Here is a 27,156-nt window from a genome sequence, read left to right as displayed (position 1 = left end):
TAGTTGTACGTCCTTTATTCAAACCTGTTCTCGGTAGCTCGATAAGTATCACAAAACAACGGCCGTTTTAAGCAGATGAATGGCTGGGATAAGGTTCACCAAAACTTCAAATAAATTTGGTATGCAAAGAATAGAAAGGACCAAGATGAAAAAGAGAAGAAACAAGTTTTGATACGAGTTCAGTCGGACTAGTTCAAGTTGCGGCAAAAGATTCTCAGGTAATGCATTGGATCATATCACACAATGGTGTAAAATTCTAGTGTGAAAAACATATGATGATGTCGAGCAAACTTTCCGGTTAGCCAACTGCTCCAGCTTGAATGACATCTTAACTAGCAAACATTAATTTAGCCAAATATGGGAAGTCCATCAAATATCTCACGAGAATCTAATTTAGATAAGATTTTTGATAGTTGTCTATCATCTTTTTACAATAGTCTTTCCGTAGATCATGATAATGAAGGTCTGTTACATGTAATTCTAGTCCGCTACACGTCAGGTTTCTCCTGATGAAATAGACCAATCCAGACTTCAATAGCACCGTGAAATCTTACGTGTTATGAATAAAATATCGAGATGTCATTTGAAAAAAAATGTATATGTTCTTGTAACATATTCCACAACCTAATCATTTCTGACTCAGTCCTTCTGATTTTATAAGAAAATTAATCATATAGCGTAAATGAATAGGAGTTAAATAATATTTCTTTACTTTTATTACGATTGTCTCGTAAATACAAAGCGTCACGTCCAGTTGGCAGTGCGAAATAATAATATTTGTCAATAATATAGAAATCAAAACCAGAACTGGTAAGAAGTATGTTTCTGAAACGAGCATCTTGTGTGTACCCGTGACTTCCGATTCGAAAGTCATTGGCGTGTCATGAAGTGCTGTCGGTTATCGTCGCTGCTGTAAGCCTTCAAAATGTGAATGTATGGTAGAATGTTGAAGATCCCATAGATAGACCACGTGATGAACGAGAAGGTAATCCGTTTCGTACAAAGTCGAAGAAGAAGTTTTGTACGAAATCGTACGAAGAAAAGCAGGCTATTTCGCTTACGAAATGACAAATAAAATCTGAATCGACTGTTCACAGAAGGCAAGATAGCCGAAAAACGTGGACATGGGCGGAGAAGGTTGTGTTTGGCGTGAAACCTCGATCAGTGCGATGTCCTATATGGCAATTTTGATACGGAAAACGGAAAACAGAAAATATTATTTCAACCTTGTGTGAGTTGTGAGAAGATGGCTTCAGGAGGAGTGTAGATCATTTAACGTTCTCCTCTGTCGGTATGTTGTTCTCGGGAACGAATGCAACTGGTTTCAACAGATTTACTCATTTTGTAAGAATATCATAATAGCTATTAAATAAATGATAATCTCTGTTCTTACCCTATTTAACTCCGCAGATAATAATAATCATAATAATAATAATAATAATAATAATAATAATAATAATAATAATAATAATAATAATAATAATAATAATAATAATAATAATAATAATAATAATAATAATACATTGCTTAGCGTTCGCTGATGATATAGCCCTTATGGCAGAAAATTTCGAAAGTGCAACAGAACAGATCAATGTATTGAAGGAATTCGCAGAACAAACAGGTTTACAAATTTCCTTTCAAAAGACAGAAGTAATGTCAAATATCAAAGATGATACGGCAGAACTAAACACCAAATATGGAACGATAAACCGTGTTAGTAAATTTAAATACCTTGGGGAATCGATTCAGCAAAATGGACTTGACAAAGAGGCAATAGCAGCAAGAATCAAGAAAATGGAAGTCACTTTCCAAACCACCCGTAACATTTACAACAAAAAGTGCTTTTCCCTGAACACAAAAATTCGTCACTACAACACTGTCATCAAACCAGTATCACTGTATGCATCTGAATGCCTTATCCTGTCCGACAAATGTTTGCTTGCGGACTTAGAGAGGAAATAAAGAAAGATCCTACACACCATACTTGGTCCAAACTACAAAAATGGCATCTGCATTAGAAAATCCAGGCAAGAAGTATACTCTAAGATAGAGAAGATCACGGACACAATGCGTAAAGGCAGAGTTCGCTTCTACGGTCATATACGACGGATGATCGACTCTCGATGGACGAAACGTATCTTCTGTATATTTGACGCAAAACCAAAACGGCAATGGCATGGTACGTCAATGTCAAGAAAGATCTTAAAGAACTGGGCCTACAAGCAGAAGATGCACAAGACCGAAATATTTTCAGAGCAGCCATCAAGACTTTTGGGACTTTCCGGGACGAAAAACGGGCAACTGGTGCTAAATGGACAGAAGAACGTCGTGCTAAACACAGTGAGCTAATGAAGACGATGTGGTTCAAGCGAAAGATGAACAAATGCCAGAATGTAAAGTGAGGCTTATCGTGGTCCCTAGTTGGCCGATTAGCGAAGTTGAGTGAATGAATGAAATAATAATAATAATAATAATAATAATAATAATAATAATAATAATAATAATAATAATAATAATAAACTGAGCGGTAACGCTGCAGAATTTTGTAGGTGACGGGTATCTAATTTGAAAGTGATTCGAAAGTGTTTAGAGATGTTGCTCATTAACGTTATCTTCCTTGAGTACTTTATTCCTTAATAAAAATAAAACCAGTTTCACATTGTAATCCTCCAAATTTCACTAATTTAACGTAGGGTTTAATTAATTTATCCTTTTATTTAATCTCCTGAATAATAAGTCACCTGGGAAAAGTGTGTGTATGTATTGCGGTGTTCGTTCTATGATAAGGGTACTCATTGATTCATCATGAGTTACATAAAGAAGGCGAGAACTGAAGACCTAGGAAGACTGATGGCATAAAACAAATAAGCTATGAAACTAAGAATGTGGTTTGTATCTAAAAACAATTAAGCCTGATAACTGTCGAGTTCTAATGTAGTGATTTATTGAGATGAGAACTGAATAGAGAAATGCCGATCTGAAGCTGATAAAGGCATTGTTGACACGTAAAGCAGTATACGCTCAAGTGAAAATGTTGTTATCCTACTATAATCGCCCTTTTGTAATAGAGGGATAAAGCATCAATATAGATGGGCTGCAAATTTCCAAGTGCTCAAGTACAATTATGACTAAAGGAAGAAGCATGTTATCATAGATAATTCTTGGTTTAATACATTGATGCTCACCTAAAATTTGGCAGTAAGTTCGGTTATAAATTGCCCTAAACGCTGTTTATCACTTCACTAATATATATTGGTCTACACAACTTTATTGGCAAAGTATGTATTAAAATAAATTGAAAGCGTGACAAGAAATATTTTATTACAAGAGACCATAGCACGGAGGGAGAGATACGAAGATTTGATGCTGATTCTTCCCTACAAGGGTCCACTCAGTTTTTGTTACAGCTAGTGTACGTATTGAGCTATTTCTTTGGTCTACTAGAAAGCAGTGGAGAAATCATATCACCGGGCGAGTTGGCCGTGCGCGTAGAGGCGCGCGGCTGTGAGCTTGCATCCGGGAGATAGTAGGTTCGAATCCCACTATCGGCAGCCCTGAAAATGGTTTTCCGTGGTTTCCCATTTTCACACCAGGCAAATGCTGGGGCTGTACCTTAATTAAGGCCACGGCCGCTTCCTTCCAACTCCTAGACCTTTCCTATCCTATCGTCGCTATAAGACCTATCTGTGTCGGTGCGACGTAAAGCCCCTAGCAAAAAAAAAAAAAGAAATCATATCCTATATCAACCGAACAGGTCACTCTTCATCCTGTTTATATACCATACCATATCATCTAGCCATTTTTATATATTGTAATAACTTTTTTATGGTTAGTTTTTCCAATGCTAGGCCTTATTTTTAGGTACGCGTAAGTATCTTTTGTCTAAATGATGTGTGAACGTGCTACTATTACAGAAATTACATTCTAACGAGTTTCTAGGTTGCGTTTTTTGCTCAGTGACTAGGGATACTCAATCCCACATTGATATAACTGAATATTCCATAACTATGGCCTAGATTGAGTACCTCGTATCTCACAAAGTTCTTCCCATCCATTATTTACCTTAAGACTGGTTACGCCTTCCAGCCACACAATGGGTATACAGTCCATCAGAACAATGTTCGTTGTATTCTTTTTTCCTAAGCCGATGTGTGAAGGAAAATGAACGTTACCGTACAGTACTATAGGAAAGTATGTTTGCGTGACGTATTTTATAACTCCTAGAGTATAGTTTTTACAAGGTCCATTTTCCTTTACTCCTATGCATAGGAAGATAAACCCAACGAACATTGTTCTGATGGACTACATACCCAAATGTGACTGGAAGGCGTGACCAGTCTTAAGGGAAATAGTGGATAGGAAGAACTTTGTGAGATACGAGGTATTCAAACTAGGCCATCAATAATTGAATTTTAATGAACACGTACTAGTACTGGTATTATAACAAATTAATAAAATACATCTTGAAAGAGACTTCTATTTCTACAACGATTAAATTATTACTATTTACCTTGTTTTTTACAGCTATGTGTTAGATTTTTATAATATTAGTTCTGTAACCAAGTCCACAGTTTGTCACTGCGGTTCATCATTTGAACTCCTATTATGTAATCTAAGGGGGATTATGTGATGCAAAAACGAAGTTTATTCTCTTAAGACTACAGCATGTAGTATTTAAGTTCTAAGTGTGATTTGTTTATTTATCTCGACTGAAGTACTGGTTTGAATAAAACATTTATTTTACCATCGTTCTGTTTGCAGGTGAGGGTAAATAGCTATTGTAATCCCTTACGTTTCATCTGAATGTCCTCCGACTTGGTTCTCTTGATGCAAGAAAAGCCACCAAATATCTAATCTCATCATTAACAGAGATATTACGAATTATTCTGGTAAGTGAATTTAATATTTATAATATTAAAATTTCATTATAAATTTTTATTGAAAGATGACTAAAGCTCTGTAAATAAATGAGACAGTCGTATCAGGGAGATATGTGATGATTGTTGTATATAAATTTCACGGAAGACTGTAAAATAGTGAAAAAGAGTAAAATAAATATACGAAAACATGTTTCCAAACGGTGACTATTGGTTCTTTTATTGTCGTGACTAATTTCTTATATATAAGAATTCAGGAAAATTCCAAACACAACTTAAAGTCTGTATTTCAAGGCTCAGATGAATTCAGTGGCTGTTAGTTATGTTATTATAAATGCCCATGTTAGTCTAGTTACTCCGTGTGGGAAATGTGTGCTATTATGCATTTTATTACCTTAATTAATAACCTGTATCATAATAAAGCCAACGGCCGTAGCCATGTTGAAACACCGGATCCCGTGAGATCTCCGAAGTTAAGCAACATTGGGCGTGGTCAGGAGTTGGATGGGTTGCCACGCGCTGTTGGTGGGGGGTAAGGGAATGGAGGAGCGGAAAGGAACTGGCCACCCTACCGCACGTACACTCCGGCTCAGGGACACCTCTGCGGAGGTTCGGACCTGCCTTCGGGCAGAATAACCCTTACCTTATCATAATAAAGCATTCGTCTATAAGAGTATGTTTAAAGACAATATTATGTACATTATAGGATTTAGTGCATTTAAACTAGTTATAAGTTTAGTATGAACGTGATTTTTGTTTACTGGAAATCTGGCATAAATTACATGGGACTGGATTAGAACCGCAACTCATCATACTCATTTTGGACTTGTTTAACCGTTGAAGCAGGACTTTCAAATCCAGTGACCATCAAGACAGGGGTGTTCCCTCTCATCACCACTTTTCAGTGCTTTCGGAGACCTAATTATGGAAGAAACGTTGAGATAGGATTGATAGTAAATGGAAGATCAATCTGAATTAGCATAGGACTGCAGGACTGTAATAGTAGGAAGTGAAACTTCCTCACATCCCATAGTTAATAATAGGATCACAAATGCAGTAAAAATAAATATGGTATGAATATAAACACCTCAAAGGCAAATTGCTGGATCATATTAAAGACAACAAACAATTTGCATTTACAGCTAAGTGATATCACAGTAAAACCTTCTGTTACTTAGGCCAAAAAATCACTGAGGATGAGAGATGTACAACAGAAATCAAGAGCAGGATTGAATAAGATAAGATTACCTCTATGCCAAAGAACAAATTTCTGAGCACAAGCAAGCTCAGCTTTCCTCCACCTCATGAGAATCTTGCGTGCATTTTTCTGGACAATTTTTCGGCAAGTCCCAAAATCCTGGATTATGAACAAGACTGATGAAAACGCCTTGACGGTTTTGAAATATAAAGTTTCCGGTTAATAATTTACACGATTGGATGGATAGGTTGACAAACACTGAAGTTCTATGTCGTGTAAAACAAAATAGATCTCTTCTGACTTCCCGCGCACAAGACGTCTTACTTGATGCGACCACACTTTGCTTCATTATAGATAATGACAGCTATTTCTGTGATTTATATTGACGGCAAACGACCTCGCGGAAGACCAAGGAGGTTATCGTTCCTCAGTCAGGTCTAACAAGTCTTCAATGCAAGCAGAACATCTATGTAACAATGAAGAGAGTTATAATTGATCATGAGGCAGGGAATCACTTAGTGAAAACAGGCCACTCTGTGGATTAAATACTTGATGATGATGATGATGATGATCTTGATGATGATGATGATGAAGATGATGATGATGATAATTTTTAATTGTGTAACTAGCCATCTAACTCAGAACAGAATATATCAGGACATAACACCTACCGTTAGGATATGGCAGCTCTCTGAATTCCCTTGTTAGTTCAGAAACCTTTTTCCTTTTATAATCAATTCGTACCCTGATTCGCCAAGGAACCATGCAATTTCAGTGCTAAGTATACCAAACCTGTTACACTTTGCACTATCCGTATAACAAACATGTTGAAAACCTACTAAAAGGTTACATTTATGTAGTCATAAAAACTGGAGAAAAATTCGTCAGAACGTTTGCACTATCAGAGTATTTAATCTGATAGGCAGATGTTGCCTTTTTCAAATGATTCTACAAAAGAAAGACGAATATAGGTCGGTAAGACCATGAAGGCCCATTTCCACTCCATAGTAGTGATGTTAGCAATATTGAAAATAATTGAGTGAGACCTGCTTCTACCGAGCAGAAACTGACGCCTATTCCTAGCAACACTGGTAGTTTTACACGTCATTTTCAGGCAAAAAGTATGGTTCATTCTACACCGGATTACTGAATTCCTGATTATTTCCTGATAAGACGGTGAGTTATTTATTCCGTATCACTGATAGTTCTTTATGAAGTAAATTGATACCTTAATTAATTTTTTCATGTGCAACTCCATTTTCTTATGTTTGCCAACCATCGCCAAGAATATGTCGGAATAAGGAACATATGATGAGATGTTTAGGTTCAGTTCTAAGTGCACGCGCACACACGACACACTTGTCTGACGCTTCACTATTCATAACTGTTAAGGACTTTTTATGAACCGATATCAGTATGGGAAATGTCAAATAATGAATACGGTACTTCAAACTATTTGTATGAAATCACGTAACGTGAATTGTGAGCGTGTACTTGGACGTATGTAGGCTAAAGTACTCCTCCGCTTTAGCATGTGCAAGGCAAGCATAGAGGATGATCATCGTCCCGACATCAATCGCGGGCAGACAGCTGTGTAACTCTGTGTTAAAGGAAATAGTCAAATTTTATTCGTAATTTATTAAAGTAACAGAAGACTTACCACAAGCTAACGATTTACTTGAAATAATGAGAAATGCGAAAGAGTAATGAATATCGTCGTTTCCTGGACAAAACCTCCTATGTGATAATATTTTTGGAGATATATTGACCCGCAGGTCATACATTATGAAGAGCGAGAATGCCTTGAGAGTATTCACACAATATTGCACCTTAGATGACAGAACCTTACCGGACAAAGTTCTAAGCTAAATTATTTCTCATAGGAGGTTTTGTCCCGGCAGCACGATATGCTGATTGCAACCATACTTACAAGAATTTGATCCCAGGAATGGATATAGTACTTTTCAGAGAAACACTTCTTATATTTTAATTTTCTTTTTTAAGTAGAAACAGTTGTTAATATTATTTTTAACATGTATATTGCAGTGGAGAGATATCCCGGTGGCTATTCTTACAGTAAAGAAATTAAAGGAAAATGTACATTCCACAACAACATTAAAAACTACAATAAAAAAATAGCATGACTTCAACATATAACATGGAAGTTAATTCACTTACATTAGGTGAACAGGTAATATTACGATAACCGAAGTTCTAGCTTTAGATTTAAAAGCAAAAATGTAACCGTATTGTTTCTATTGTCCTAATTATTCCTACTAGACATACTCGCATATTATTTTTCACATCGGGACAGTGATCTGATAACGTCTTTATCATAATTAGAAATGTGACCATCGCAACTGTCACCAAGAATCATGTATTTCATGAATTTATAGAGTTGTTAAACAACAAGTAATTCTTAATGTGCGAGTATTCTAATTGACCTCGTGAGGTCAGAATTCGAAAATATTTATTTGAAAAAAAAATGTTTTACAATAAAATCCTAAAATGTTGCATGTGCAATTTGTTACAAGTAGTGCTCGTAATGTTGCACTATTCCTTTGTTAGTGTTACGAAGACTAACGCCGTTACTTTTACTGGATAGTGGGCCAGTATTTATTGGAGGATTATGCAAAGTGATAGCACACACATTTGTATTATATTTGAATAAAACACATTTGTATTTTCGAGAAATAATGTTTCCTCGGTCATTTAGAAATCTTATAGGTGATATATGTGAATAATTTAGTGTAACACAAAATTGTTTTAACGAGATATTAGTTCATAACCTCTATAATCTACAAAATGTAAAACACAGGGGAAATATTTTTAGTCTTTGTCTTCAGAACACTTTTGGCAACAGAAAATTGTGTATTTAGTGTATCGGACCAACGTTTTCCCTTTTTCTCGCCAGTATTCGTATTCAACCCAAAACATACCCTCAAAACACATTACAAATCCAGGAAAGGATAGTAAATGTGATGTAAGTACTGAAATAATATGCTAATCCTGAACGTTTTAGAGGAATAATATGTAAAACTGAAGCGATAACAACAGACAGAAGCTGCCAAATGTTAAATGACTTTAATGTCTGAAAGTTAACAGACTGGCATTCAAAAGTTCAGGATAGATCAGAGGGCATGATAAAAAATCAAAATTCCTTCGTTTCCAAGTTCAAGCCAGACCGAAAGGAAGGTGAAATTATCACACGAATATATTGGTTGGTTAATACGTTGAAACTTTTGTGCACTTGTCCAGTAAATGGATGTACTTCTATGCTGTTATAACGAGTTTAAATTGTAACATTCTTTGAACATTTTCCTACATGTTACTTTTTATTTTCCTAACATAATAAATCTATGTGGAACACACGTGTATTGACCAAATGTATATAAAAGGGCAAGACAACGATATTTTTTTACGGAAGACCATAGGACCGTAGCAAGGAACGTGGAACACAAAGAATGGCACAGTTCCTCCTAAACATATGTCTGATGAGATTTGTGTCAGGATGTGTGTACTGTACAATGATACATCCCTTCTCTCTTTCTGCAAAATTTTCTACGTACAGCCTTACGTAAACCAGAACACGCGCCATATCGAAGTGACAGAGAGGAAGGAAAATAATGTCGCCCTTTAAGAAACAACACCGCGTATCTGACAATGCTCTTCCTATCAATTATGTTCCTAAAGACTCGTCACGCCTTCCAGCCGCATACTGATATGCAGTTCATCAGAACAATTTTTATTGAGTTCATTTCCCTATGCGCGTGTGTAAAGGAAAATGAACCTTGCTGTACCGTACTGTAGGAATGTATGTTTGCATGGCATAAACCCCGCGAGTATGGTATATTTTTCTTTACACAAGCACACAGGAAAATGAACTCAAAGAAAATTGTTCTGAATGTACTGCATATCCATGTGTGGCTGGGAGGCTCGACCAGACGTAAGGAAAATATTGGACAGGGACAACGTGGTATTGTTTCTTTTTTTTTTTTGCTAGGGGTTTTACGTCGCACCGACATAGGTCTTATGGCGACGATGGGATAGGAAAGGCCTAGGAGTTGGAAGGAAGCGGCCGTGGCCTTAATTATGGTACAGCCCCAGCATTTGCCTGGTGTGAAAATGGGGGTATTGTTTCTTAAGGGAAGATGTAATAAATATACCAGGGACGTAAATAACTAAACTGTGTATTTTATCCAATACGTATATCCCCCAGATGTCATAGCGTATTTCCATAATTCTCAATCTCAGAATTGTGATAGAAGACGTACCTTTCATCGTCACAAGAAATATTGAGTTTGGGCACTTATTTGATTCCTTCCAGGAAGTATCGAAAATATCAATTCGCACAGGAAAATATATCATGGATATTTGGAACTGTTATCTGATCACTATTTTCTCACTATTTACTAGGCCATTGAAAGTGTGCCAGACAAGTATATTCCTGAGTACTTTTCCTAAAATGAAAACTACGAGAATTCAGTGGGTTATCTGGCAGACTCAGCCGGAAATCATCTGATGACATAGAGCATCTGAATTTAGAATGAATTTCAACATATCCTGTACGACCTAAAATATCTAATTTAGTTTTAGCTGATGTTCGGGTTTAGACAAAGGTAAGGTACTGTTCAAGAATACTTCACATTAGTTATAGAATGCAAATTAGTCTAATTACAGAGTTGTGACAGCTTAAGAACATACATTGACTTCCGAGCTCACTCGAAATTATTGTCATCTGATCCTCATCGTAACCAAAAATACAACTTATGAATATTTCAATTCATTCATTCATCCCCCATAAATAATGAACATCAACGTTTATCTTCATCATCAGAGGCTTTCATTCACTGATTAGTATGACGAATTTCTTCCAGATTTATACCAACAATATTAACATAATAATTTTGGTGAAAATAAGAATCAGATCACTCAAAATGCGTAACAACAGAGAGTTAAAATTTAAAGAGGAGATACTGTTAATGAAACTACACAATTGATATCAATTTTCATGTGCAATAATATATCATTGCATTTGCTTTAGCGAAGGTTGCTTTATGACGCAATCAAACGTTGGCATCGTACGTAACCACCTTATCATTTTATTGCAAACCTGCTTCCTGTTCTATATAGAGTTGTAGATGTGATTCGTATATTGCTGAGGTTCGCATTCCATACCCATTCATGTCAAATAGCCAGTAGGAATGAGATATCTGTCATCGGTGCTGGGAGGCAGATAAAAGGTACAGTCTTATTCAGTGCGATATATGCTCAATCAGGGTAAGGTCTGGAGATTGAACAGGCCATGGTAGCTGACTGATATTTTCCAGAGACTGTGTGTTATTTGAATGACATAGGAAAAGGGGTTCTTCAGTTAGAAAGGTTGGTCCCCGTTACCATTCACGAAGGGGAGGATGACGGTCTGTTCGAGTCGATGCCTACCTTCACGTGCCATAGACTCTTAAAGTGTACCTTAACGTGGTCTCGGTGGGAGTTCACCCTCGCCTATTCGTTGCATAAGCTATCGATTCATTTTCCTAACATACTGCCTCAATCTTTAGGTGATTTTTCCTCACGTCGAAACTTGTGATTTGCAAGCCAGCTTTACAACCCCCGGAAAGTACATAGCGCGAACATCTCCGTAGCATGCCACTCTGCTATGAATGCCCTCTGTAATACCTGTTAGTACTTGCACAGTTCAAGAACTAACAAGTGGTCGAATTGTATTTTGAAGCTCTAGCATGTTTCTATTCTACTACATCAATTAAATCAGTATCAAACTACAGTGACTGTCGATGTAATCGTTTATCAATCAAACAACATTGATCAGGGCTGTCACCCAGGTTGCAGATTCGCTATCACATCTATACCTGGTCGTTTCTTAAATGATTTCAAAGAACATAGAATTTTTCGAACATTTCCCTTGAAGAATTATTCCAATATTTAGTTGCTCTTCCCATAAATGAATATTTTACCTGCATTATCTGATTTCTCAAATTCCGCTAATACATGTAACATTGATACTAATGGATGATATTGGACAATAGACACAGTTGTAGATGCAATGCAATGTAAGGTTTGACAATAACGGTTTTAGGAGGCCGAGAGAAAGGAAGTTAAAACGGAAAGAGTTTATTTGAAAAACTTTGCGTTACTGAGCAAATACCTTTCCTCCATCTGCGATGCAACTTATTAGAACCAGATAAAGTAAGATTATAACTGATAACTTACTAGTTTCAATCAGGGATTCTATTAAAATAAAAAAAAAATGAAATGAGACTTTTTTAGAAGCAATTCACGTCATCTTCTGATGAAATATCCGATGGCTTTTAGTGCCGGGATATCCCAGGACGGGTTCGGCTCGCCAGGTGCATGTCTTTCTATTTTACACCCGTGGGCGACCTGCGAGTCGTGATGAGGGTGAAATAATGATGAAGACAACACATACACCCAGCCCCCGTGCCGTAGGAATCAACCAATTAAGGTTAAAATCCCCGACCCGGCCGAGAATCGAACACGGGACCCTCAGAACCGAAAGCCAGTACGCTGACCGTTCAGCCAACGAGTCGGACCATCTTCTGATGACTGATGTACACTCACGATTATTAGAATTCCGTAAGGTTTGACAATAACGGTTTTAGGAGGCCGAGAGAAAGGAAGTTAAAACGGAAAGAGTTTATTTGAAAAACTTTGCGTTACTGAGCAAATACCTTTCCTCCATCTGCGATGCAACTTATTAGAACCAGATAAAGTAAGATTATAACTGATAACTTACTAGTTTCAATCAGGGATTCTATTAAAATAAAAAAAATGAAATGAGACTTTTTTAGAAGCAATTCACGTCATCTTCTGATGAAATATCCGATGGCTTTTAGTGCCGGGATATCCCAGGACGGGTTCGGCTCGCCAGGTGCATGTCTTTCTATTTTACACCCGTGGGCGACCTGCGAGTCGTGATGAGGGTGAAATAATGATGAAGACAACACATACACCCAGCCCCCGTGCCGTAGGAATTAACCAATTAAGGTTAAAATCCCCGACCCGGCCGAGAATCGAACACGGGACCCTCAGAACCGAAAGCCAGTACGCTGACCGTTCAGCCAACGAGTCGGACCATCTTCTGATGACTGATGTACACTCACGATTATTAGAATTCCGGGTGGGAAGGAAATCGGGTAACATCTGGGCGTAGATTTTGGCCAACACTGATAATGGAGATTAGATAAGCAGAGCAACGTCACATGTGTCCATCTTTTAGGATGTGTGGCTCGTGATGTCACGCACTCACATATCACTCCAACTCGATTTGCACTTACTCAGGAATTGATTAAAATGTCTCTAAGACTAAATATTCTGGCTATGTTGGCTTTTTCTAATCAAGGAGAACGATTAAATAAATTTAATTACAGAGTAAAGAAATGTGCACGGTGTAGTTCCTTCATCATGGCATTCAAGTGTTTGATCAGTACTTATAAAAATCCATATGAACGGTTTTCCAAACACCTTTGCGTCTGTGACGATCATAAGTATTTAATGCCAGGTTACTTCTATTTTGGTTGATGATGATAAATAATAATATTTATAATAATAATATAATTAATACAATATAATTATAAATCCTACATTATAATAATAGCGATTATTATTATTATTATTATTATTATTATTATTATTATTATTATTATTATTATTATTATTATTATTATTATTATTATTATTATGGGACATGTCAGCGCATTTACCAGCTTCAGTTTCGTATTTTTTTGATGGTCCTGTCTCTCCATGTTCTGCTGAGTTTTTTAGTCGCTACGCGGGCCAGGGCAAGGCGTCTTCTTATCTCATCCGAGCAGTCTGCGTTGTTCAAGACAGAGTTTCCAGGTAGATGAATCACCCCACTAACTGAAATCCAGCAACTCTACTCCTATGGCGGGTTGTTGTTCACCCTGTCCACGATCAAGACTTTCGTCTTGGCGATACTCCCTGCTCGTTCGTCAATCGATCCACAATTATTTCCAGCTATCTGGCGCTTGTCATCATGATCAAAGCGTCATCGACGTACCTCAGGTTGCTGATGGATTTGCCACCTATTCGGAAGCTTCCTTCCCGACCACTGAGGATTTTCCTCTGGATGTGTTCAGAGTAGAAATTGCAAAGTACAGGTGACAAAGTGCATCCCGGCCAGACTGCTGCTTCGATCCTGAAGTTTCTCGAGAATATTTCGTTGGCTCATAATAAAATAAATTACAACGTATTTTTTTTTACTATTTGCTCTACGTCGCATCGACACAGATAGGTCTTATGACGACGATGGGATAGGGAAGGCCTGGGAGTGGGAAGGAGGCGGGCGTGGCCTTAATTAAGGTACAGCCCCAGCATTTGCCTGGTGTGAAAATGGGAAACCACGGAAAATCATCTTCAGGGCTGTCGACAGTGGGATTCGAACCCACTATCTCCGCAACGCAAAATTACGTGCAAATATCTTATATTAAATAGTTTTTAGTAGTATGAAAACTACGGGTAGAGATAACAACCACAGAAAGTTAGAGGCCAACATTTGGCAGGGATATAGCAAGTGATATAAATATGGACATTTGCTGCCGTATTGAAGTTATTTTTTCATGAGATATAAAAGGAAAAGTATATTCAAGGAAAAAATAAATTGTTAAATGCAATTTCTTCACATTACTCCCCCCCCCCCGCGAGGCTGCCTAATTACAAGAAAGCAATATACGAATAATTATCCAGATTATTAGCGGAAATAATTGGGGGCGTGATTAGCTCAGTGGCATAGCTGCTGCCTTCCCACCCTGAAGGCTGAGGTTCGAATTCCAGTCGATCCTGGGTCGAGAGTTTCATCTCAAGAATCACATGGCGTGACCAAAACCAAAATGAGCCTGCGTGGCTCCAGTGATACCAGATGTAACTGGGACAAGCTGATGAAATTTTAATAGTGAATGTAATTAAAATATTCGAATGGTGTGTGGGATTTTTCAAAATTTCTCTTCTTGCCTCACAAAATGATAACTGCGATAAAATAAATGCAAAAGTTATAAATTTAATACTGGAACCCTTTATTTACAAGAACTACCTTGCGTTATAAAATATCGCTTCTTATTATCACAATTTTTTTCACAGTTTTAGGGTTGATGGTCGAACATTTCCAGTAATTCCTTCCTCTTCCTGTCTACTATTTAAACCATCAGTGTCTCAGCGACATGGGTGGCGATCACTGTATTTATTTTAAGTGTGTTGAGTTGTGTGTTAGCAATCTCCGCCAGTTTCAGGTATTTTTAAAAGGGAATATATCACACTCTCTGTTGAAAAGTAAGTCTGATGACGCTAGTTTCACCGAGAAAGTGGCTGCGTGTTTTTGGGTCACGTAGCTACCAGCTTGCATTCGTAAGTTAGTGGGTTCGAACCCCACTGTCGGTAGACCTGAAGATGGTTTTCTGTGGTTTCACAACTGGCAAATGCTTGGGCTGTACCTTAATTAAGGCCACGGTCGCTTCCTTCCCAGATATAAATGGGACAATCTGGTTTATTTTGTATGCAGTTTAAAATTTATTATTTATGTATTTATTTATTACTAGCATACTTACATTACCAAAGACGTTAGTGAAAGCATGACCTTTAAGGGCGGTGAATGTGTTTCCGTTTATTAGATTGTTGCTACTAACTATTTGAAACCATGTTATTTTGTAATATGGCTAGCTACATGGCTGTTTTACAACACTCATTCAAATTCAGATACCTGTAAAACGGGTTATATTTTATATGCAGTTTAAAAATTATTTTACGGAAATTCATAAAATGATATGTTTAATTATTATTTTATTATTTATCGATACGGCCACCTGTGGGCCACGATTATACAATCTTCCTCCTGTCACGCAGACTGATACCCTTCTCTTTACACTCTCGCCAAAGATTCTTGAGTCTTTGACTTCTTCTTGCTGGTTATTCCACCGAGATGTTCCGTGGCTTCGCATGTTGCTCTTCGGACGCATCCCTCAATCCCGCAACCTTCTTCCTAAATGATGTCCCTTTTTTTTATATCTTCCTCCTTGATACCTATTTCTGCCAAGTCATTGTGCACCTGTGTAAGCCATTCCGGTTGTTTTTTCCACCTTTCCTGCAGAAGAAGTATCCTGTTGGCCAATCTCTCAGGGTTCATTCTTTTGATATGTCCATAAAACGTCAGTCTCCTTTTTCTAATCACAGTCGTGATTCATTCTACTGTCTTGTAGAACTCCAAATTCGATCTTAAGCGGAATGTGTTTGGGTCACTCGTCGACTTTCTAGGGCCTAAGATTTTTCGCAAGAATCTTCTTTCTCTTTTTTCAAGGAGTGGGTCAGCCATCCTTGTCAAGGTTTCTGCTCCATAAAGGCACTCTGTTCTAACCACTGTGCAGTAATGTTTTAACTTGGCCTGAATTGAGAGAGACTTGGACTTATAGGTGTCATGACATAGTCTGAATGCCAACTCCATCCTTCTCACCCTCTCCTTTAACCCTTTATAAGGCAGTACTCAATAAAACACTTTCCTTTCTAACTAACTTTATTTACAGGCTCTATAAGTGCTAAATAATACAATTTGACGGAAAAAAACAACAATCCAGTGCTAAGGAGGTCAGTAACAAGATGGGAACGCACTTCCCATCGCCTGCTGTCTGCCATTTAGAAGTGGGAACATATTTACCACCTACGGACACAATTTCAGTTCAGTTAATTCACTTTTTATTCAGCAAAAATATTTCGGACACCTATGTGGGCTATGGGAAGCATATTCCCACATACAGTGTGAAATAGATTTATAACTCAGAACTCTTCAGTTCGTAAGATAAAGTAAATAATCTCAGACCAAATGAGAAAAATGCACAATAAACAAAGAAAATTCATATAAATAGTATATAGACTTATAAAATTTTGATTTTTTTACCCTATTTTCACTTCATAAATCTTGTTCAGGCGTTGCGCTGGCACAAAATCGCTCTTCAGAAGTTTTCCAAAGAAGCTAAAGATTAAGATTCCAAGGAGATCAGAATAGTTCCTCAGCTATTCACAAGAGTGCAGCACACATCAATACATGGGGAAATAAACGCCCAGCGCCCAGAAATGGCAAAAAACCGAGGCGGGAAAATAATTCTCATCGCCTTATAAAGGGTTAATCCCTCCTTTTAATCTCCATGGGGGGTGAGTATTTCTCCCAGGTATTTAATTTTTTTTCACACGCTGGATATCTCCATACAATGTAACAAGTCTGTCCGTGTCGCCTTTTTCCATAGAATCCATGAATGCTGTTTTATCGAAGGAGATTCTTAACCCTGTTTTACTGCAACATTTTGTAGTTCTTCGACTTGTTTCTTGGCTGTTTGATGGTTGTCTGTAATAAGAACGACATCGTCTGCGAAGGCAAGGCAATCCAACATCATCGCATTTTTTCTACAACCTATCTTTACCCCATTCTTCATTCCATTTTCAGTCATTCTCAGCTCTAATCTTGCTCTCTTTCCTCTTATTCCTTAGGCATATAGGGGCGTAGTTTCTGGCCAGACTGAATTGCACTGCAATGCTCTAAAATTTTACATATACGTTCTGAAAACCGAGATTTGATTTAGAAAGAAGTTGGGAAGCAGTAGGTCCTTCGGATCCTTCAGAAGCGTCGAAGTCCTTCGATATTCAATGGACTAGACTACGAAGACAATGGATTGTGCCCTCTGTCTTCTATACCAAGGAAAAATTATGCGCGCCGAAGCCTCGTCACGTAGGTCGCTAGAGAGCGTCTCCTCCTCGAAATATTATAGGAAGGGGAAAGCAAATGTTTTTATTTTTTACAATTGGCTTTACGTTGCACCGACACAGGTAGGAATGGGAAGGGCTAGGAGTTTCAAGGAAGCGGCCGTGGCCTTAATTAGGGTACAGCCTCAGCATTTTCCTGGTGTGAAAATGGGGATATCACTGAAAACCATCTTCAGGGCTGCCGACAGTGGGGTTGAATCCACTGTCTCCAGAATGCAAGCTCACAGCTGTGCTCCCCTAACCGCACGGCCATCTCGCTTGGTGAAAGCAAAATTAAACCATATTCTAAAACCGAACCGTGCATTGATTTTTTGCTAGTGGCTTTACGTCGCACCGACACAGATAGGTTTTATGGCGATGTTGGGATAGGGAAGGCCTAGGAGTGGGAAGGAAGCAGCCGTGGCCTTAATTAAGGTACAGCCCCAGCATATGCCTGGTGTGAAAATGGGAAACCACGGAAAACCACCTTCAGGGCTGCCGACAGTGGAATTCGAACGTGCATTTTGATATGGTGATTTTGTGTGTGAAAAGTGTTCATAAGCAATATTTTTATTGCTGACCATATTACAAGACTCTCCTCTGATTAGGCCTGTTGTAACCTGTTTCACAAGCATTACAATGAGGCAGGAGAATTTGACCGTCAATGAGTTGATATATTTATCTTCCTTCTTTAGTTGTGTGCATGTAATACTACGTGGCTATGATCTGACCAATAAGAAAGAGTGGGTGGTTCTGCGGCCTGTAGAGATGTCCTTACTTTAAATTAACCTTTTTAGCCGCTAGTTGTTAATGAGCGCGAGTGTACGACAAGGGTCTTTCAAGGGAGTTAATGCTTTGTCTGAAGGACATCAGGATCACCGTTGGAGTAATATGATTAACTCCATAATACACATCATATAAAAATCCTACTAAATTTTTATCTTATTTTGAATGCTAAAGTGGAATATTAATTCAAGTGCAGTGATAATTATAACAATGAAAGTCAGTTTACGATCTTAACTATGCAATATGTGCTGTAAGGAGGTCCCTGTTTTAGAATCTCTACTATGCTCCTAGTATTGTTTGAAGATTCTTCCTCTAATTCACATGTGAAAGAATAAAGACAAAATAAGTACTATACCGTCGACAGATAAGACATCACGATACTAAATACTGAACAAGGAAGGCGTTGCTCATATCGTCCCCAGTATGGCAAACTAGCGGAAGTGGTGAACTAGGAAACCTGCAGTTCTAAAGTTTTGGTCTAGATTTTATTCTTTATATAATGCTTACCCTCTGACAAAGTCCCACTTCTGCAGCTCGTTCTGTATGGCTAATACTTAATTCCAATCATTAAATATAAAAATTAATTTGATATAATTAATCAAAACTCTTTTCAGCGGTAATTTTATTTTGACAATATGCACACACATTAGCTTGCCACAGGGGGACGAAATGTGTGTGGCTTTGTGACATGGTCTAAAACCAGGATCTTCGCCTAAGTTATTCTAATAATGATATTCATAATAGTCATACACACTAAATACAATATTGAACTCCACGTCACTGTCCATTTTTACGGGACATTCAAAATACACTTCGAAAGCAATGAAGAAGAAAAGGCCTTTGGGTCGTGATCTTGTAATCTGAATGAAACTTAGGGTAATATACCTCTTCAGAAGTGGAAGTTTAGTCTCAGTATTTATGGCCACCCGACAGGAAAATGAACCCAGAATCACCTGAGACAATCATGCTTCCCCTAACTGCCTCGAATAGGCGCCCTTATTTTTCTTGATTTTAAGGGATTCGAAAATTATCTGGAAAATGTTTAAATAATGTAACATGCTATCGATAGTTAAAACAATACCATCCAATATGGTATCAAATTTTTTTAAGAATATAATTTTTAATTGTGGCTAGATAAACACATGATTTTGAAACAATTCTCAGTTATCTCTATAACTAAGCATTGCAAGAAGTGTTATTTAAACGGGCATGAAAGTAAATATTCATCCCGATATATCTGCGTAAACTGTAATATTCTGTGTATATTGTATTTTACGAGCCCAAATTTATGACATGAAAGTCCACAGCCTGATCCTAGTCATTCGACCAGGCCAGGAATGGAATGAGTGAAGCTCCACCTAGTGGCGAGGATAGGAATTGTGCCGGCTGCCGAAGCCTGTCGCACTCCTCTGGGGCAATGATTAATGAATAACAGATGAAATGAAATGATATTGGGGAGTGTTGACGGAATGAAATATGACAGGGGAAAACCGGAGTACCCGAAGAAAAACCTGTCCCGCCTCCGCTTTGTCCAGCACAAATATCACATGGAATGACCGGGATTTGAACCACGGAACCCAGAGGTGAGAGACCAGCGCGCTGTCACCTGAGCTACGGAGGCTCTCTTCGAAATTTATATGGTACGTAATTTATACTCTCTTATGTAGTGGTTATTAAAGGAATATTGACACTATTTGAAACGAGGGATTTCTCTCACCTTGAGACTGTTTATACTACTCACAGTGTTCTTATGTCTCACCGGGCGAGATGGCCATACGGATAGGGGCGCGCAGCTGTGAGCTTCCATCCGGACACCTCACTGTTGGCAGCTCTGAAGATGGTTTTCCGTGGTTTCCCATTTTCACACCAGGCAAATGCTGAGTCTGTACCTTAATTAAGACAACTGCCGCTTCCTTCCCACTTCTAGACCTGACCTATCTGTGTAGGTGCGACGTAAAGCAAGTTGTAAAGAAAGAAAAATGAAGAAGTCCTTATGTATATTGGTACGGAACACTTCATGTGAAAGGGGTGAATCCGTATTATTTATTAATTCAGGAGAGATCTCGATGTATCTCTAAACTTCTTAAGTACGATCATAATGATGCTAGTTGGTGTTACGACCCATTAGCTACATTGACGGGCTTCAAACACATCAATATACCTTAAAAATGGTCGCGGAGGAGTAAATTTTACATGCTGGTAACTCTAACTTCTGGAGGCTTCCGTATTTTATGCCATTTCAATACCACCGGGCTGAGCTGGGAACGAACCTACCAACTTAGATTTAGACAAGCAGTGTACTACTATACAAGCAGCTAAGCTCATATAGGTACGGTCAACAAGGTCATGTATGATTCATAACCCTTCCTGCTTCAGTTATTCGCAGAACTACAGCGTTACATGGTCTATGAACATGTATCGGACTGTGTTTAAAAGTTACGCATATTTTTATGAATAAAAAGATAGATATAATTTGATTCCAATGTGGCCTAAATTAGAACACACACATATATGCATATATATTCAATTATCTCCAACCATGAGTGACCACATTGCACTAATTGCTGTCTGTTTACAAATTCTCTGCCCTCCTCACAGCGGGCGGCCATCTACGTGGTATACCTTGACTGGCTATAATACCTCTTGGCAGTTGCTTCACTCACAACAGCTGCTTGTAGAGAGGCTCGAACACAGAGCTACTGGCAACCACAACAACGAATGTTCCTTGGCTTGACTCCAAAGAAAGTCCACCACTCTCGCGATCAACACAGTGAACTACAGGTAAACTGCGGTCACACAACAACTGCTACTACTACTACAACTCAACAATGCTTGCATGCACTATGATATCCCTCAAAATAACGACAATTAACACAGCTTCAACTATTTACTCCAACTGTTCCACATACAGACTCCAAGTCGGTCTACAGTCCAAGTCAGTACACAGAGAGTAAGTACTCCGCTAAGTACACGAAGATGCCTTGACTCCGGTGGGACATTGACGGAAAGTAGCACTACTGCCGTCCAGTTCCAATCGTTCAATTCACGTCGACACACATACACTACCCAGTCAATAATCCAACGCAGTACACAGACAATGCTCCGCTCAGTACACGACGATACTCTGACACCGGCGGGACAGTGACCGCAGCCAGAACTTCTGTCGCCTCAGTCAAACAACTGAAATTAAACACTGACAGCTCGCGGCTAGTCTGCTTTATATTTCGATGGTGGATGACTAGACTATTCAGAACTCGGCTAGAGGCGAATATTCTCGTTGCACCTTCGGGAAAGCGCACGTAGAGAACAATAGAAGAGAGACCGCGACTTACCCTCGGGCCGGATGGGTGGACCCCGGCATGGCTTAGTAATCCCCTCCAGGAATTGCTGAAGTGGTCTGCGACAAGGCTGGCACGCAACAGTATATATTAGCGCAAACTGCTATGGGACAGCAGTATGTTACTTATCGCCTCTGGTCAGTTTTGTTATGTACCTATCTGGTCGTCTCATTCACGTTAAACATCCACCAGATGCTGATGGCAATGCAACGTGAGTTATATCAGTTCTACCGTTACTTAGTGATTGCACAAGTGGTGTCTGGTTAGAATTGACGTGATACAAACACGCAACCCTGGCTCAAATCACAGCCACTTTTAATGCGGGAAATACAAGACAAATCTTCAACAGACCCGTGCAGCAACACTGTATGGAGTACAATGCCGGCCATCTGACGAAATTTGTGAGCATCAACTGCATGGTATGGAGATGGAAATGCTTCGCTGAGCGATGGGCATCTCCTTAATGGATCACGTCGCCAACACCTCGGTTCGACAACAAAAGAGCATTGCACCAATTGTGGATAAAATATGATAGAAGCTCCTTAGATGATATGGCCATGCCGTGCGTGCAGCTCCTAGAACAGTCACTAACTCGGCTCTTCACTTTGGAGTCAACTCCCAACGACCACATCGACGATCGAAGCTGCGTTGGCCAGACACGGTACATGTGGACATGAAGATCACCGGCTTGAGACCAGATGATGTTCAGGACCGTGTGAAATGGCGTGGGAAGATCCAAGAAGCAGACCCAACTCCAGCGGGAAAACGCTGCAACAGCATGATTATATTCTTTGGGACATGGACACAGAAGACTCATCCTAGTGACGTTGTTAACGACGAACAGCATATATCAGCACAGCACACCACAGAGGACAAGAATCATGTGGCAGGGTTCAGTCTGTTACCGGAATCCGGTGATGGCACAGTCCGAGACTTAAGTACTTGCTAAAAGTTTCCAGGTCACAGGTTCAAGTATGCGCGAGAAGACGTGTTGCAAAGTGGTACATTAATGACAGCTGTAGTCGACACGATTTTGAATGTAGTCAAATCAGCAATGGTTAATGTTAATTCTAGAATTGGATGACGCTCCATTTGTGGTCCTTTACTTGCTCAATGGGCGAAAGGTCTGGTGATCTCACAGGCACCGAGCTCGATAGCTGCAGTCGCTTAAGTGCGGCCAGTATCCAGTATTCGGAAGATAGTGGGTTCGAACCCCACTGTCGGCAGCCCTGAAGATGGTTTTCCGTGGTTTCCCATTTTCATACCAGGCAAATGCTGGGGTTGTATCTTAATTAAGGCCACGGCCGCTTCCTTCCCACTCCTAGCCACTTCCTGCCCCATCGTCGCCATAAGACCTATCTGTGTCGGTGCGACGTAAAGCGAATGGCAAAAAAAAAACATCCCAGAGGCCAAGGCAACCGGTCGCCACCCTTTAGAGCACGTTGTGGGGCAGCAGTGGTATGAGGACGAGCGCTATCCTATTTGAAAACACCCGCTTTAATACTGCAAATGAATGGCAGCACAACTGATGCAATCACCAATCTAACGTACAAATCCGCTGTCAAGGTTCTTGGGATATAAAGGAAGATCAAATTAAATCCCTTCCCAGACCATAAATCCTGGTGTAGGTATATCATGTCGACGCCGGGACAGTTTGGTTCCAAGCGTTCACCTGACCTCCTCCTCGCCAACATACGACCATCACTGGCACCGAGAAATAAACGGTTCTCACCTGAGAACACAACAGATCTCTAGTCCGTCCTCCAATGAGCTCTATCTTGACACAACTGAAGTCGCAGATGGCAGTGATTCGGAGTTAGTGTCATAAACACTATAGGACGTCTGGTTCAGAGCTGTCCCTCAAGAAATCAATTTGTTACAGTTTGTTGTGTCACTCTGGTGCCAACTGAAGCTTTAATAGCTGTTTCAGATGCAGTACGATCCATGACTGCCAGGCGGTGAATACGGTGTCTTCCCTCTCCGCAGTGGTCCGCATGAGGCCGGACACCGGTAATTTCTCAGACAGTGCCTTCACCTGACGTTTGTTGCACAGCACCGATGCACTGTGCATACATCCCTGCCAAGTCTTTCTGCCGCATCGCGAAAGGAGCATCCCCCTTCTCGTAGCCCTATTACACGGCCTCGTTCAAACTCAGTAAGCTGCTGATACTGCCTTCGTCCCCTCCTTAAAAGCTTGTTTGACTTATGCCCACCTTACAACGTCAATACCGGACAATGGCTAACGCCCACGAAGTGTATAGTGCGTATTTAAGAGAAACGTGCAGTGCAATGTCATAGTGGCGTTACTCAAACCAATATTCATGCACTAGCGCGCAAATTTGAACTGGCGTCATATTTCACATGTGCAAACACGCCTCTCGAATCTCATTTATCTAACAAAACTTGGTGTTGGGATTTCATTTTCCGCCAGTGCAGTAAGTTATCTTTATTTTGGGATGCTCTGAATACAAAGGGAAACCCCGATCGTTTGAGCTATTATGTATTCCAACAGTTTATTCAACAATGTAAAGTTTTTGAAAGAAAATGCATTTAATTTAAGTTTTACTGTCCTACTGTAGATGATCAGTTCTGTCATGTCTGGCTCCACGGCTAAATTTTTGGCTTAATGGCTAAGGGGTCCCGAGTTAGATTCCCAGCTAATTCGGAGATTTAAAATTTCATTAGTTACTTCCTGTGGCCCGGGGGCTGGGTGTCTCGGCCGTCGTCAGCGTTAAAATTCATCTTATGTAGGGCCCCATCCTCACAAACCCGCAGCTTGCCTATACGGCTCCGACTCGAAAGACCTGAACAAGACCTCTCTGCAGGTCACATGCTCTTATTATTATTATTATTATTATTATTATTATTATTATTATTATTATTATTATTATTATTATTATCGTTATCCCATTCAAAGAAATTCGATATTCATTGATTGAGTTTTATTGATGTCAAAAAAAATCTATCGTTTTGTTCCAGTACTGGGTCCGTCTGTAAAAATCCATGTCTCAAAAATTTGTACACCAGGCTTCCTTCAGTAGTCTGAAAACCATAAAAGCTAGAAAAAATACAATAACTGACCTGAAAAGAAGAAGATTTAAGAGATCTGCCCAAATATTATTTCACGATCAAATGACACAATTTTGTGTGGCGCCCACATCCAGTACTTTGTGGTAGAAATCCAAGCATTGAACGTGTGGTAAAATTTGTATATCTGTTTACTGCAACCTGATAGCATGTTGTACTGCAAGGTGTCATTCATATTGTGTAAGACAAATTTGTCGATATCTCCAATAATAGCCATGAGAAAAAATCATTAGGTACGTGAAAAATGTTCACATAACTGTGAACTTTGGGAAATATTCGGAACGTGTCTATATCTCAATTTAAAGAAGGTTCAAGCCTACTGGAAGTGGAAACGAGAAGAAAGAATTAAAAGGAATGGAAATAGGCCCAAAATATCTGAGGCATAAGAAAGCCATAAAGTAGGAAAGAGCACTTCAAGTAACGACCGAGTATATCTACTTCTCCCGTCTAGCCTAAAGATACGACCGGAGACATTTAAAAATGTGTAATCGTATGGGATATGATCGGAAGTAATGTTATCTGTCAATAATCCCAAAGGAGAACTCAGGCGAAAATCAATTTTTCACTCCTTTCTAAGACCAACGCGACGTATTATATGCTAAAACTCCTTGCGATACTGTCTCTATCACTGGTATCAACCCTTTATTTTTAACAAAATATAGGTCCAGATTATTTTTATATTTAAGCTAAAATGTTATATTATTGTTCATTACTTACCCGAGGCGTAGTTCAGTTGGATGGGGCCGTAAAATATCAATTATTCTGAAGGTAACAGTGATAATGTTTCTTTGTCTCTTACATTTTTACGTTCAACTTTTTCCGTCTTCTCTCAGAGTCATAAATAATCAGTAATCACTATCTGTTATTACTCAGGCGATAAACGCTAGAGCGCATTATAATTTTTCTAAAAATTGAATAACTTAGTTGTAATTCACTCGCAAGTAGAGCCGCAATTTGTTTGATAACATTTCGCTGTATGAAGTCGAAGTATTGTCAATGTTGAACGTTTTCATAAGCAGGGAAATTTTTAATTCATTTACAGTTATAATATAAATTCTAACCGTAAATCAAGAATAAACTCTCCTTATTCTTTTGAAAATATGACGTAATTCATCAGAAAGGATTATTACAATGCGAAGTCATGTACCTAAACGTATTAAGATTGGACAGTATTTTACAATTCCGTGCTGCAGCTTAAAATGAACTGGAAAGTGACTAACTTCTTGTAAGCCTGGATTTTGGAGGTAAAACAATATCTTCATCTCAATATTTATAATTTACGAATTTTCCAGGGCAGTACTTGGACATCCCACTTATTCTTTTGTTCTTCATTGAACTTATCAACCGAAATGGGTCGCACATTTTAACCTTCATTTATTCTTCTAGCTGGAGAGTTAGGTGTTTGCACCTTGTTTAACCTATCTAGACACCATACCCACAGAACGTCGCTGCCGGGACAAAACCTTCTATGTAAAATATTTTAGCTTAGAACTTTGGCCGGTAAGGTTCTTTCATCTAAGGTGCAATATTGTGTGAAGTGTGTCAAGGCATTCTCGCTCTTCATAATGTATGTGCTGCGGGTCAGTATATCTCCAAACATATTATCACATAGGAGGTTTTGTCCCGGCAACGACGAGAAGCTCAGGTTGACTATAGGGCGTAACATTGAAAGACCTGCACCAGGCCTCTCCGGACACCATACGCCAGAACAAATTGTGTTCGTTTTTACCTTTAATTATACAGATATTTACGAAGTGATGTTCTCAGAGATGATACTAGAACGCTTTTAGAAGGTACTTTGATGTGGACATCAGATTTTTTAAAATAGGAAACTGAAAGGAATAGGAATATTAGTAGTTTAATGAAGTACATATTTGTAGAAAATATTAAAATAATTCGAATACATTTGATGCGTGTGTTTAATTTTATGTCTGCCGATATATTTTTAATCCGCACCTCAATATTATAAGAAATTATTTTACTGCAACGTTTCATTCTCTCATTATTTCCATCCGTTCCATTCCTTTCACGACGTGTTAGTTTTAATATTTTTTTGCCTCGCTCTCACTCGCTCCAAAGCCTAAAGTATGAA

This window comes from Anabrus simplex, chromosome 3 (assembly GCF_040414725.1).
Source record: "Anabrus simplex isolate iqAnaSimp1 chromosome 3, ASM4041472v1, whole genome shotgun sequence".
Taxonomy (NCBI): Eukaryota; Metazoa; Arthropoda; class Insecta; order Orthoptera; family Tettigoniidae; genus Anabrus; species Anabrus simplex.
This window is presented reverse-complemented; position numbering follows the sequence as displayed.